At 42.5% G+C, this 14,983-nt stretch overlaps 1 protein-coding gene across 6 annotated transcripts in view; it reads left to right on the top strand.

Moving 5' to 3' along the window:
* The window catches only part of osbpl5 (oxysterol binding protein-like 5), a 62,302-nt gene that overhangs the window by 17,141 nt on the left and 30,178 nt on the right, over positions 1 to 14,983 (top strand). For 3 of the 6 annotated variants that reach the window (XM_032522739.1, XM_032522732.1, XM_032522740.1), the window contains exon 2: positions 3,883 to 3,944. The exons of 2 other annotated variants lie outside the window; for them this stretch is intronic. The gene's annotated coding sequence lies outside the window, so the exon portion shown is untranslated. Of the gene's footprint in view, positions 1 to 3,882; positions 3,945 to 5,883; positions 5,919 to 14,983 lie in introns of those variants that run through there. One more of the 6 variants, XM_032522734.1, reaches the window with a different exon arrangement.

The raw sequence follows: 14,983 nt of genomic DNA, 5'->3' as shown, positions 1-14,983 counted from the left end.
CTGGAAGGCGTGACCGGTCCCCCGGGAGAAATTGTGGGAGGTGCTGCGGGAATATGGGTGAGGGGGTCCCTTCTTAGGGCCATCCAATCTCTGTATGACCAAGCGAGAGCTGTGTCCGGGTTCTCGGCAGTAAGTCGGACTCGTTCCAGGTGAGGGTTGGCCTCCGCCAGGGCTGCGCTTTGTCACCATCCTGTTTTAATATTATGGACAGGATATCGAGGCGTAGTCGGGGCGGGGAGGGTTGCAGTTCGGGTGGGCTCGGATCTCATCGCTGCTTTTGCAGATGATGTGGTCCTGATGGCATCATCGGTCTGTGACCTTCAGCACTCACTGGATCGGTTCGCAGCCGAGTGTGAAGCGGCTGGGATGAGGGGATGGCAACCTCTAACTAGGCCATGTTCTCACAGAAACCGTGGCAGGTTTCTTGGTGGGGTGAGTCCGTACCCCAATGAAGGTTAAGTAGCTTGGGTCTTGTTCGCGAGTGAGGGATATGGAGTAGATGGTCGGAGAATCGGAGCAGCCGTGCGGTATTCTTCCATTTATCGCACCGTTGTCGAAAAGAGAGCTGAAGCCAGAAGGCAAGCTCTCGTTCTACCTGCAATTTCGTGCTACCCTCACCTATGTCACTGAGGCTGTGTCATGACCGAAGAACGGATCCGGGTACAAGCGGCCAAATGGTTTCATGACAGGGGCTGCGTCTCCCTAGAGATAGGTAGAAGCTCATCATCCAGAGAGCTCGAGTAGAGCCACTGCTCCTTCGCGTCGAAGGGGCCAGTTGGTGGTTCGGGCATCTGTAAGGATCCTCCTGGGCGCCTTCCCTAGGATTTCCAGGCACTCCCTGGAGGAGGCCTCGGGAAGACCAGATGGGGAGAGTTGTATCTCCAACCTGCCTGGGAACGCCTCGGGATCCCCCAGTCGGAGCTGGTTGATGTGGCCTCGGAAAGGAAGTTTGGGGTCCCTACTGGAGCTGCTGCCCCCGCGCCCGATACCGGATAAGCGGATGAGATGGGTGGATGGATGGATGGACGAAACCAGCAACATAAGAGAACAAGTAAAAAAGGTAGGCAGGAGGACGGTGTGTTATGGTACAATGAGTAGAGGTGGGTTTTCAATCTAGATTTAAAAATGTCAACCAGGTAAGTGGACTGTTCTTATATAGGGCTCTTCTAGTCTTAACAACTACTCAAAGCTCTTTTACATAGTACAGGAACCATTCACACACATTCACACACTGTGGCCGAGGCTGCCGTACAAGGGGCCACCTGCTCGTCAAATACACACTCACTCACATTTAGACAACAACTCGGGCCCAGGGACACTTTGACATGGAACTACAGGGCCAGGGATCGAACTACCAACCTTCCGATTGGCCGGCCTCTACCCCCTGAGCCACAGCCGCCCAGTGAGCTTCTTTAACATGGAGCGGGAGGCCAATCCAAAGATGAGGGGCATGATAGGAGAATATTTTTGATGCTCTTATAAATATAAATTACATTAAAGCTGCAACTTTACATTACAAAGTTGACGCTTTTTATCCAAAGCAATTTACAATTTTGCGATATATCAGAGGTTATACACCTCTGGAGCAACTAGGGGTTAAGTGTCTTACTCATTGGTTGATGTGTTACAGTGGGAATTGAACCCAGATCTCCCACACCGAAGGCATGTGTCATATCCACTGCACCATCACTAATGATCATTTTCATAGTTGATTAATCTGTTGATTATTTTCCCAAATAATCGATTAGTTGTTTGGATTATAAAATATCAGAAAATGGTGAAAAATGTGGATCAGTGTTTCCCTCGACGTCCTCAAATGTATTGTTTTGTCCACAACTCAAAGATATTCACAGACGTCAAAGAGGAGAGAAGAAACTAGAACATATTCACATTTAACAAGGCTAAAGTCCAAGAATTTTTTACTTTTTACTATTTTGAAGATGCCGTGGCCCTCTCAGCCAATCTTAGATTACCCCTTCCTTGCATCTTCCTCGTGTCTTTCTGTTTTCCTCTGCTTCTTACTTACTTACTATCTGTGTTATGCTTACATGTCCTCAGCACGGCCTCCCCCCGTTTTTGGCCCCCAAGCGCCCATCAGCTCAGGGATTCTCTCTCAGTTCACTTCTTATTTAGGTTAGACGTACTCAAGTGTTGTGGCTTTTGCTTAGTGACAGGATTTAAAAGGCACAGATTCTATCGCTTCTGCCCAAGCCCTTTTCCACTTGTTGGTCTGCCGGTAGATCATTAACTGTCATCGGCAGAGAGCCATGCCAAGGTCTTTATCTTTTGAACAGCTGAAATTATGTTTACTGCAGAAAGACTGGTGCAAAGCTGAAATGTTTGTGGTTGAGTGGTTACAATATTATTACTGGGGATGTGACGCCGCATCTGTTAGGAATCATATTAATGTACTTGTTATGTGTTTGCATGTGTGTGTCTGTTGTTGCGTGACTTGATGTATTGTTTTTGGCTTTGGCTTTTGGATTTGTGGCTTATCACACATCCCACCTCTTTGAGAATGCATTGTTCTTTTTACTGGCAGAATAAAGAGGGGGAAACAAAAGTAAGACCAGTACGGGGTGTGGATAAAAGCATTTTTAGCTGTTATCCACACAACCTGCTACGTTTTGCGGTGCCCTGCTGTGTCCTACTGGGCCCTGCTGTGCCCTGCTGTGTCCTGATGTGTCCTGCTGGGTCTTGCTGAACCCTGCTGTGTCCTGCTGGGTTCTGCTGTGTCCTGCTGGGTCTTGCTGAACCCTGCTGTGTCCTGCTGGGTCCTGCTGGGTCCTGCTGTGTCCTGCTGAACCCTGCTGGGTCCTGCTGAACCCTGCTGGGTCCTGCTGTGCCCTGCTGTGTCCTGCTGGGTCCTGCTGAACCCTGCTGAGTCCTGCTACGTCCAGCTATGCCCTGCTGTGCCACACTACATACTGTGACGCCCTGCAGCGCCCTGCTATGAAATGAACTACTATGACTACCATTTGTAGCCACTGCTCTATCATCTTTATTGTGACTATTATTGCCACTGTGCATCACACCCCCATCACACCGGCTCCGTCAGACACCGCCTGCCAAGAGCCTGGTTCTGTCCGAGGTTTCTCCCTAAAAGGGAGTTTTTCCTCGCACTGTGCTTGCTCTTGGGGGAATTACTAGAATTGTTGGGACTTTATAAATTATAGAGTGGTCTAGACCTACTCTATCTGTAAAGTGTCTCGAGATAACTCTTGTTATGACTTTATACTATGAATAAAATTGAATTGAATTGAATTAGCTGTAAACACACAATATAAGCGCAACCAATTAGAATGCGAGTCAAAATGAACATCTAAATAAGAAGTGGATTGAAAATGTACATTCACGTCAGTCTTTCTGCATTCACATTCTACTAGGGTGTGTATTTGTTTAGTGTAAGTAGCCTGTGTGTGTGTGTGTGTGTGTGTGTGTGTGTGTGTGTGTGTGGTGGGGTGATGTGACTCCTGCAGTGTTTCTATTGACTCAGTAAACACACACTGAATAGAATCCTGTTTCTTTCCATGAAAAAAGGGACTGTTATCAGTTACACTGTTACTTTCAATGACCTTTTTTTGTATTGGATGACTGATAGACTGTTTAAGTAGCTCTTTAGCTCCAAATCTACATTAGCTAGAGACCAGCTGTAACCAACTAACGAGTGTGTGCCGGTGGCAAAAGGACAAGTGCATTTGGCCCAGACAGAGTTAACGGATCCCATAGGAGTGGGACTGAGTCAGATGGGGCTCCACCCTCCTTCACACAGTGGTGTGACCAGGAGGAGCATGGGAAGGAGAGACACCGGGAGGCTGTTTGTCTGTTCATACTCTGTGAGTTAAAGTGAAACCTTACTCTTACTTTTGTACATTTCTGCAGGTGAGACACGTTGCTCCAACAAAGGCTTCTGGATGCGGTGTCTCCCGCGGCTCAGGTGAAAGGTAAGCTGAGCTCTCACCTGCAGACCCGCTCTTTATCATCTTAATAATGCATATGCTCAGCTAAATGGGCCAGCTTTATGTTTTAACTAGCTGTCCGTCACCATTCACATGTTACAGTCCAAGGTTATGGGTTCATTTTTTAACGAATGCAACTACATTTGACCCAGGAGGGATAACTCACTTTTTGAGCAGAAGAGAGAATTAGGGCATGCCTCTTAATGTGAAAAGTAGATTAACTTTCTGTGTATGTCAGTTTTTATTCCATTTGAAGTATACTTGCTTTCTGCAGCTCTTTGACCACGTCAGTCAGTGCTCTAAAGCATACATCTGTGCTGTTTCCTTCGGCATATCCACGTGAGCAATTGTGTGTCACTGTTGAAAAGTTGTAGCGCAGTGCAGCACTGAAGGAAACGGTTTGACAGAAATGAGATCAGCCGCTTACAGGGTGTGCCCGATTCATTTGGGTTAGAAGGGAGTAAATGTTTGGGGTTGCACGAGGACAGTTGGCTACAGGCTGATACTTCAGAGAGATACGCAAAGGCCTAAAACAGGCAGTTTGCCTGGAGTACATGTTGATCTTTCATTCAGTGGCAGGGGAAGTGTAATGACTAGCTGCTATTTCTTGTTTCAGCCTCCCACCCTGAGCACACTGTGTATTTTGGTCTCTCCTAGAAGGAGAAGTGCACTATTGTCTTTATGCGTGTTGGTTAGTTGTATTAACAGGACTGGAGGCAGTCAGCTGTCTAGCACATCTTTCCATTGGGCTTAAAAATGCAGCCGAACTAATGACTTTTTTCCATGACATGGTAACTCCTCGGCTCGCCTCGACTCTACTCGCCTTTTTTGGTTTTTCCATTATGAAAAAAAAGTCCCTGTTACCTGCTAACAAGTACCTTTTTTAGTACCACCTCAGTTGAGGTTCCCAGAGAGCTAAGGCAAAACCCAAAGGTGATGTGAAAACCTGCAGACTCCTGATTGGTCGGAGAGAATCGTCACTAATCATGTTATTGCGAACGACTGGCTGTCCTGAACAACTCCGCCATGTTTAAAGCACCCATATTCTGCTCATTTTCAGGTTCGTAATTGTATTTTGAGGTTGTACCAGAATAAGTTTAGATGGTTTCATTTTCAAAAAACACCATATTTTTGTCGTACTGCACATTGCTGCAGAGCCTCTATTTACCCTGTGTGTTTAGGTCTCTGTTTTAGCTCCAGAGTGAGACATCTCACTTCTATACTATCTTTGTTGGGAGTTGCACATGCTCAGTAGCTCTGTAAGATCCCATCAACTAGATAACTCTTTCTCCAGCTCTGGTCAGTCCAAGGCAGGATTAGCTGGGAGACTTCTTCTAGACGAGGACACTTGTGGAATACCTGCAGGACAGGGACAGGAAGTAGTTCTTTTGGAGATTATGGTCAACTAGTGGGTGTTGTAGCAGTGTTTTGCCGTTGAGAACGAGCTAGCATCCTAGCGCTAGCATGTGCTACGGTTAGCCACCTCGTCTCGGCTAGTGACGTTGAGAGCCGCGCAGATTTTGAACAGCTCACCCGGAGACTGAAGACAGAGGACATTCAGAAACCGGATCTCACTCAAAACACCATGGATTTTTCATACATAGTATAGTTTATATTTTATATATATTTTTTAATATACAGTATATAAGTTTGTATATGTGAGGAAGCACCAGAGACACAAAATAACCCCCCAAATCCAAGAAAAAGTGATTTTTTCATAACATTGGCACTTTAAGTAGTTTAGCCATCGGTGGGTTTTTTTTCTGCCTCCAGCTTCTTTAGAAACCAAATTTGTCTTCTGGCAAACAGCCACATGCAGAGAATCGAAAACTACACACCTCTGACGTTCTGTGTGTGTGTCGAAGCATTTTTCTGCGGCGTCGCTATGACGACCAGCCACGCTCGGCGGTACTAAATCTGCAATGGAGCCGAGTTGAGTAGAGCTGATACTAGTAGTGGGTAAGGGCCAAAAGTTTATTAATGTAACACCTTTCACAGACACCAGTCACCAAGTGCTTTATAGTCAAAGAAATAAAGAAATGATAAAACAACCAGATAAGCTAATGGCCTAAACCAGGTGTTATAATTACACTTACTTAAATGAATGTACCCTTCTTATGTTTTTTTTTCTTTTAACTTGCGTGCTCGGGTTTTGATATCCCGAAACTGTGACGTACAGCCCGCAGGCTGCTCCTCGGTAGCTGTGAAAAAACACCACTTGCCCGCGCATATCAGTCAGGAAGTGTTTGGATTCAGCCTTGCTCAAGCTGTTTATCTTGGCACGTGTCCGCAGCATGGAAACGCATGAGATTTAACTGCAAATTACACATTAACCAGGCAAAATGTCTCGACGTGAACCCAGCAGCCCACACCCAGGGCCTACTCCTGTCTCACTTTTTGTCTGCCTCAAAAGCCACACACGTTCACACTTTGATTTACTACAATGTTGAGATTAGGGTTATAAATACTTTAGAATTTATCTTTCTGTCTAGTGACTAACTGGTCACATAGTTCCCTTATCTGTTCTGCTTTCCATTTTAAGGCTTGGTACAGTGCACACAATGTAGTGTCTGTCTACTGGGCAGATGAGAAAATCATGTACTGTTGTTTAACAGTTAGAGGATGTCTTATTTTTCTCTACCTTCCCAAATTACTACATCAGCTTCATTTAATAATAGTGTTAGGATGATCACAATTTGGTTTACACAAGTGAACTTTAAACTTTATTATAATAGCTAAGGAGACTTCATAGCCTTTGCTAACTGTTCATTCAATTTAAAAGACAGATTCACCTGGACTTTGACTGGTAGAGAGGAATAACAAGATATATATGGAAGTTGTTTTATTGGAAAACTGCTCTTAAAACTGCTCTATTCCTTATTTAAGGTCCAGTTTTGTTTATTTGAAACGCAAGTATCATGCGTCAAATGAAAGTAGCTTTGTGGGCGGATCTCGCCCGACGCAAATCTAAACTGGGTTGGTCGGAAGCAGTTACATTACTCAGAGGTGTGGTTTGGGCGTAATGTGCAGTAAACCAATCAAAGCGTTATTTCACATTTCCTTTAAAAGCAGGATTGCTATTATAACGGTGGATTTGCTAGACGCACACTCTTGATCCATGATCCATCGACGCATGCCAGTTCACAACAGACCGACGTTTGCTATTTACTTTTCTGTTTGACAAAAACGTAAATAAAACAATGTCACAAAAACATACTCTCTGATGTTTTGGGCTCCATCTCACTGAATCACGAGGTTATGAACGCATGGTCATATTTTTGCAATGTGGTCTAACATTAGACCGAGATTACCTCACAATAGACGATGCAGCTCTTCTGTCTCTCCTCTCCCGGGCTGCTGGGGCATTTGGGTTAAGTGGCATTGGCACATGCTTTTCAACGCCTTAAGTCCTCTAATAGTTCCTCATTTATGTCATCAACACATCCACGACTCCTGGAAATGTTGTGTAAAACTAGGTCATATATTTCCTGGTATTTACGTATGGTTTGCAAAAATGGGAACTGTTGGGTCCGTGACATGGGAGAAGCAAAGTGTATGCACGGCGTGCACACTCTACATTGCGGCCAATATATATTATATAATATATATTGGTACTGGTGCTGCGATTAATCACATTAATGTCATGGTTAACTCACAGTTAATCGCACATTTTTATCTATTGCAAATGTCCCTTGATTTCTTGTTGTCCCATTATTTTTTCTCATTTTAATGCTCTTATCAAAATGGAAAAGTGGATCGGCTTACTTTGTGCAAATGTTTTTTTATTGAAAACAACATTGGCATATAGCCTACTGTAGTTTGTGTGTGTGTGTGTGTGTGTGTGTATATATATATTTATAGAGCCTACTGTAGTGTTCAATTTCACACTAACATTCTCACTTGGAGCAAATAATCTCTCACACAATGTAACACTGTCCATCAATAAAAGGGTGAAAATAATACTTTGACGGGGGGGGGGGGGGGGGGGGGGACGAATTGGCATCAGCTGTGTGCTTGGCCATCATGTGGTATTTCAGACTGGACGTGCTGCGACGATAGCTCAGTTCTCAACGACAACACACACAGATCACTTTGGTCTTGTCAATGGAACGTTTGGAAACTTATAAAAAGTAAACTTTCTATTCCGAATCTTCTCGGCGTCCATTTCAGCGTCTGGCGCTCGCCATCCACTCAAAACGTAACGTTACTACTCTTTGGCCGGCTCGCAAGCCCAAACAGCGTGTGGTGGGCGGGTCTATGGTCTACTATGCTATAACTGCTTTCACAAAATGTTATTTACACAATGAGATTTTTGATACATATTCTCCAGAAATGATAATGTCTTAATGGGTAAATGTAAATAATAGAACATTTACCACAGTCTGGTAAGTTCAGAAATTGACATCACTTTACTGTAATGCAGCCTGTAAAACCAGGTAAAGACAACACTTACCATATCACGACATGACGATATATCCAAAATCAAAGACGATATCTAGTCTCATATCGCGATATGGATACAACATCGATATATTGCCCAGCTCTAGTATGCTACACACTAAGCTAATCCCCCAACGGAGCTATTAACTCCTGTAACCAGAGTTGTCATTCTCAACCGTTGTTTCTCTCAACGACGCAATGCATTTTAACTAGCATGCTGTTTTATGATTTTCGTCTTTGATGTAAACAAGCCTGTCTGTGTCTGTCTTCACGCCGTCTGACAGAGCAGAGGGAAGTCTTAGAGAGTGGAGCAGACGCACGTCGCTTGCTCGTTCACTTCTTCGAGCGCTGGCACCTGGCTAGTTGTATTTTCCGGTCTGCTGTAACTTATAACTGGTTCCGGCCGGGGCATGGGGAAATCCTCTTTGTTGGGCCCTGTGTTGAGTGGGTGAGTCGGGCAGTGAGAGAGTGGGAGCGGGGTCACGCAGAGTGTGCGAGAGGGGTGAGTTGGCACGGCTTTAGAGAAGAAGTAGATTATGTAACGCAACTATATCGAAACGGAAATTTCTCATCCCATATCTCGTTTAAAAATATAGTCATTGGGATGATATGAATGATTAATACTCGTCAATGCTACTGTATGATGCCGCCGGTGCATGATGCCCCCGCTTGTCTGATGGGAGGGGCTGGACAGAGAGGCGAGAGGGAGAGAGCTGCAGCAGGAGGTTTCACTCATAACTTTAACTCCATAAAACGGTTCCAGATAGGCCTGCGCGATTAATCGTCAAAAAATGGCGATCTTGATTTACCCTGTTCACGATTTAATTTTTCAATTGCGGCCCCAGTCTACAGGCTTGTGGTGATGCACAATGCGCTATAGGTGCCACGAAAATCGATGTTTGGTACTGTCAGTTTGTTTTGTTTTGTCATGGTCAAACAAATCGTGGCAGAGAATTGGGATATCAATTTGAAACAAAAAATAAAATTAAAAATGTCATATTCATATTTTCCCTGAATCGTGCAGGCCTAGTTCCACAGGTCTGTGCATCTTTATTATTGATGTCAAAACAGCACTGGTTGCATTTTTTTTTATAACGCTGGCCAATATTGAGTTTAAAAAAAAATCTAAACAGGAGTGTAAATGGAGCACAATGGCTGTTCAGTCATCAGACATATTTAAAAAGTCTATCTTCATTACTTTACATTAATTTAGCTCCTGGGCTGGCTTGTGACTTGACTGTGAAGTGACTGCTTCAACAAACGGCAGAACTTGCTCTCTAAGCAGATTGACCCAATTACTTCACATTCAATGTTGCACAAATTATGAGCAAGTCTTGGTGTGGCGGTATTCATTCATCTCGGTTGCGAGGGCACCCGGCAGTAAGACGGACAGTCAGCCAGCTTTTCTTGTCTTTGGCGAAAGGTTTTTTTTTCCTCCAGGTGAGAGGGGCTCGGGGTTTGGTGAGAGGTGACGTGAAGTTGTTCAGAGGTGGTTGATCAGAGGCTGGAGGAGGATAGCAGCTCACGGATCTCACCCAGTATCAGTTTTATGAAGAGGGTTGCGGCTAACGCAATTGCAAGCGTAGATTGATGTAAAATGTCTCTTGTATGATGCATGCATTGGAAAAACTGCTAGAGGCTCTGGTGTCTGAAAGTTGGATTTGGAAACACGTTATGCTCTTTAGTTGGAGGAAGAAACCTTGAAGAGGATAAACAAACATGGACATTTTGAAATGGATAGAGTATAACAGTATGGTAAGGCTGAATACAAATCCTAATTTTATAGGGGTGGGGGGAAAAAATCGATACAGCGTAGTATCACGATATTTTCAGTGGCAATACTGTATCAATACACAGACACCAAGCATTGAGCTTTTATCATAAATGTGTTGGTCAGTTTTGCTGCTTAACAATCCCATTTTTTGGAGCAATAAAATTGAAGTGATATGAACAAAGAGACAAATGTTTTTTTTTTAGATAAAACAGATGTTGACAAAGTGTCCTTCTGGGGACGTCATTCGAAATTGGGACAAATTAGGAGCTGGAAAAATAAATCACAGAATATTTGCAATCGCAACGATATTGTATCTTGGCATAAATATCGTGATGATACCGTATCGGGAGGCGTCTGTTGATTCCCACCCCTGTAATCTTACCATAATCACACATTTTCTACCAAATAGGGCCATTTCCAGAGTGACTTATTTATTTATTTTATTAGAGTGGCTGGTAGCTTTAATGTGAGGACAGACAGATGTGCATTTAAAGGGTTTTTCCTAAAGCTTTTGCAAGGACTTACAGTATGTAAGCCATGATAGTGGGTTGAAAGTTGTTTAGTGTAACAGAAGTTGTGCGTTGTTGTTAAATTAATTGCACTAACTTGACTACTAAAGTGTTTTGCAATGCATTGAAAATACAGACATCATGTGTGTCTAGCCAGCTGCATTCACCAGCCTCGCCTGTGCTGAATAGACCTGTGTAGGTGTGGAACAGCTGACTCATTTCAAAACTTCCCAGGAACTATAGCGCTTCTTTTCCCTGCATCCTCTGCTTTTTTCTCCAGTTTGTTCATTCATGAAGAGCTTCAGCTGCAGTGTAGGCAGTTTGATACTTCTCATACAGCGGCTTGCATAAGTTTACACACCCACGCTAAAGTTGATTAAAAAGAGCAATAAAAAAAAAACATCTTTTGGAAATTGATCCTAATGGTTTAATTCAAAAACATTTAGGAAAATCCAACCTTTTAAGAACACCACTTTTCTTTGTGAACGAATAATGTACTGTAAATAAATAAATGTTCTTCCATAAAATACAGCAGGCATAGATATACACACACCCCTATGTTAAATTCCCATAGTGGCATAGTGGTTTTTATTTTTAAAGGCCAGTCATTTCATGGATCCAGGATAATATGCATCCTGATAAAGATAAAGAAAAATAAATAACTGGCTTAAAATAAACTTGTGCCTGCCTCTATAGGAATTTAACATAGGGGCGTGTTTACCTATGCCCCTGTGTTTTAAGGAAGAACATTTATTTATTTACAATACATTATTATATAGCCATGGTGTGTTTGCTCTTGAGTTGATGGGAAGGTAGAAGCAGCAGGTTTGTGTTGGCAAGAGATACCATTGCAGAACTCAAAACAATCTAGCTCAAAGTTGCCAGTTAAAATTCCCAAATTACATTTGATTTCAGAAAATGTATGAGCCCTAATGTATTCATCGTTGGCAGCTGGTGAGATTAAATGGTGTATTACAGTCTGAGGAGTCTGCAATGGGCTCCTATCCTCTGCCTCCCACTGCGCTACTCTTTGCTTTCGCATAATTCATTTGAGTTATTTTATCTCACACCTTCGCCTCATTGATTGTGCCTTGCTTAATGACCCTCCTCGTGTCCAGTCAGGATAGGCAGCCTCCAGGTCTGAGCTGGCAGATATCTTCCTCCCAGTCCCCTGTCCTCCTGTCTCTACAGTAGACAGGCATACCCTCACTGCACTCACTCCCCTGAGTACCACCCTTTGCCCAGCCCGGAGCCTGTTCTGGCTTAATCCGACACCAGCTCATTTTCTGCCCCTTTTATCTGTATCTATTTCTTTCACCACGTATCCTCCACATCTCATTATTTCCTTTTCTGCTGCAGAGGTCTTCAGCTCTATAGAAATGTCTTATCATAATGCAACAGGGCCTTTTAAATCGCTGCAGTGACTTAAAGTAGAGCAGAAGAGAGAATCCGATTTGCATAGCCTTTTATATATAATTCAGGGTGCAACGTGATAAGTAAAAAGTGACTGATACATTGCGTTTTTGTGCGTTGGCTTTTTCAGCAGTGGGAGTGGAAATACGGGAGTGGCATTTAGAGCTGGAGGGAAGCAACATGTGAGATTTGTTGTTGATACTGTGAAACTCTTAGATGGGCATTTTCTAGTGCTGTCAAGCGATTCAAATATTTAATCGTGATTCATCGCATTAATATCAACTCGCAATTAATCACAATTATTTGCACATTTTTATCTATTGCAAATGTCCCTTGATTTCTTTTTGTCCCATTATTTAAAATGGGTTGGCATTAACACCGTTAATAACATTTTTTTTTTTTTGTATTTTTATAAATAAACTGCTCTTGTCATGTACATGCCATATATTCTGTTTCCACCATGGAAACTTAGGGTGACCTTGTAAATACCAAGTCAATTGCTGTTAACCCCTACTCTTCCTTGTTGCAGTTTGGTATTAAGTGGGAACTTAGTTAGAAAATAACTTGAAGCTCTCCCCCCGGGGCAGGACATTCAGATCAACAGCGGTGATGTTACCAGCCTACTTTCTTTAGTTAGTCGTGTCCCATCTCATTCAGCCGCTCTGCTCCCCGTCTCTGGAACTCATTACCCCCCCCCCCGACTCAGAAACATTGATTCATTCCCCCATTTCAAGTCTCAACTCAAAACACATCGGTTTAAAACTGCCTATTCCACTTAAATGTCTATTGTTCTGCCTCTTCCGTTGTTTTGCTGTATAGTATTTGTTTTGCTGTTTTATAATACATAGTATTTGTTTTGCTGTATAGTATTTGTTTTGCTGTTTTATAATGTATAGTATTTGTTTTGCTGTTTTTAATATATGAATACCCTGTGTGGCGTCCCTGAGTGCCGAGAAAGGCGCCTTTAAATAAAATGTATTATTATTATTATTATTATTATTATTATTATTATTATTATTATTATTATTATTATTATCTCTGGTTGAGTCTTTCCAATCCACTTCTTTCCTGTTCTATCTCACTAGTGATTTAGGAGAATTTCATTGGTTGAGCCAGTCCCACTGACTGTGTGTTACACTGTTTGAGTAAAAGTGCATACAGTGCTAAGGACAACAAATGCAGAGACAAACACACCCAAATAAATGTCAACTAATGACACTTAAAACAATTGTTTTACGAATCGACACATTCATTTAACAATTTCAATAATAAATATCCAAATAAGAAGTGGTTCTACTACAAGTGAGATTTTCCCATTAATTACTTAAAATTGTAGTAAGTGGTTAGTTGTGCCTTATTCTGTACAAAACACAACGATTTGATTCTAAACCAATTATCCATGCATTTCAATACGACCGTTTTTCATGTACATTTTCATGCATGATTTAAAAAATATATACATACGAATCTGAGTTTGTTAGATTTTAACATGTGCAGTGTTTGTCACACACAAGTTGTAACGCAACGTTTTGTCTGATTTTTATTTTGTAGTCATTCCATGCTTTAGCCTTAAAGGTCCCATGGCATGGAATTCTCACTTTATGAGGTTTTTTAACATTAATATGCATTCCCCCAGCCTGCCTATGGCCCCCCCAGTGGCTAGAAATGGTGATAGGTGTAAACCGAGCTCTGGGTATCCTGCTCTGCCTTTGAGAAAATGAAAGCCGATCTGGAATCTTGCCCCTTATGAGGTCATACATAACATAAAGGTTTTTTGTTATCACGTTAAGAGGACTAAATATATGTCAAGATACATGGTACAACACAAAAATGATACAGATACTGGTGTATTGCATGGTAGCAATGGGAATTTTACAGGCCATTTCAGGCCGTGTGCGTGTGTTAGGTCAGACACTTTGTAAAGTGTGATCATTTGTATTAGGAAGTTGAGGGCTCAAAGTAGGCATGTGATTGGTTCACACATGGATCTTAGAGGGATCTGTGCTTGTGTTTTGCTGTAACCTTATCTCTGGCTCTGTTTTCAGTACATGAATCGGGGAAAAATACAAATCCCAATTTTTTTTAGCTTAGATTCTCTGACACGATTTTTTTTTTTTTCACACAAAGTGTAATGTTTATTGCATCAACCGTGACAAATAAGAAAAAATTGGCACTACCAAACAGATTTTTTTATTGGTGCCTATAGTACGTTAATCATCACCATAAGCCTGTAGAAATAGAGGCTAAAAATGAAGAGAAGGGAGAGCATTAAAACCTATTTTATACAGTCATATGTTTGAAACTCACAGAAGAAAGTAGTAGCGTGTGTGATGCAGTTGGCCCGTAAAATTAAATGAAAATCAAAGTCATAAAAAAAAAAATTCGTGAACAGGGTTAATCGAGATCTCAATTTTATAACAATAATCGTGCAGGCCTAGTTTTCAGATAATTGTTAGTAAATCTTTTCTCTCCTACTTTTCACCCTCAGCCTGAACCAGAATCTGAGCCCCTTTCCCACCCCCCTTGTAGGGAATCGTAGGTCTCAGGCTATGTTTATCTTGCTCTTTCCCTTCTCCCTGACAGAAGCCGGCTGTGTGCACGAAGGGAGGTTGTGTCTCCTGCCAGTCTAACCTGAAACACAGAGAACAGTGGAGGCTGTCTTCCAAAGTGACAAATCCCTAGCCCCTCTCCTCCCCCCCCAATGCTCAGGTCAAATCTGGGCAAGAACTCGGATAACCTCTGACAACTTTCCTGGACTACACACAAGCTTAGACTTAGCTTAGAAAGTTAAAAGATGGTCATATAATAGCTACATGATATAGATTGTTAAAATAACTGCAGGGTGGAGGTTGTGGTAGTGTAGTGAAACTATACCATGGTAACGGACC

Source organism: Etheostoma spectabile, chromosome 8, assembly GCF_008692095.1.
Source record: "Etheostoma spectabile isolate EspeVRDwgs_2016 chromosome 8, UIUC_Espe_1.0, whole genome shotgun sequence".
In the NCBI taxonomy this organism is placed as follows: Eukaryota; Metazoa; Chordata; class Actinopteri; order Perciformes; family Percidae; genus Etheostoma; species Etheostoma spectabile.
This window is presented reverse-complemented; position numbering and strand designations above follow the sequence as displayed.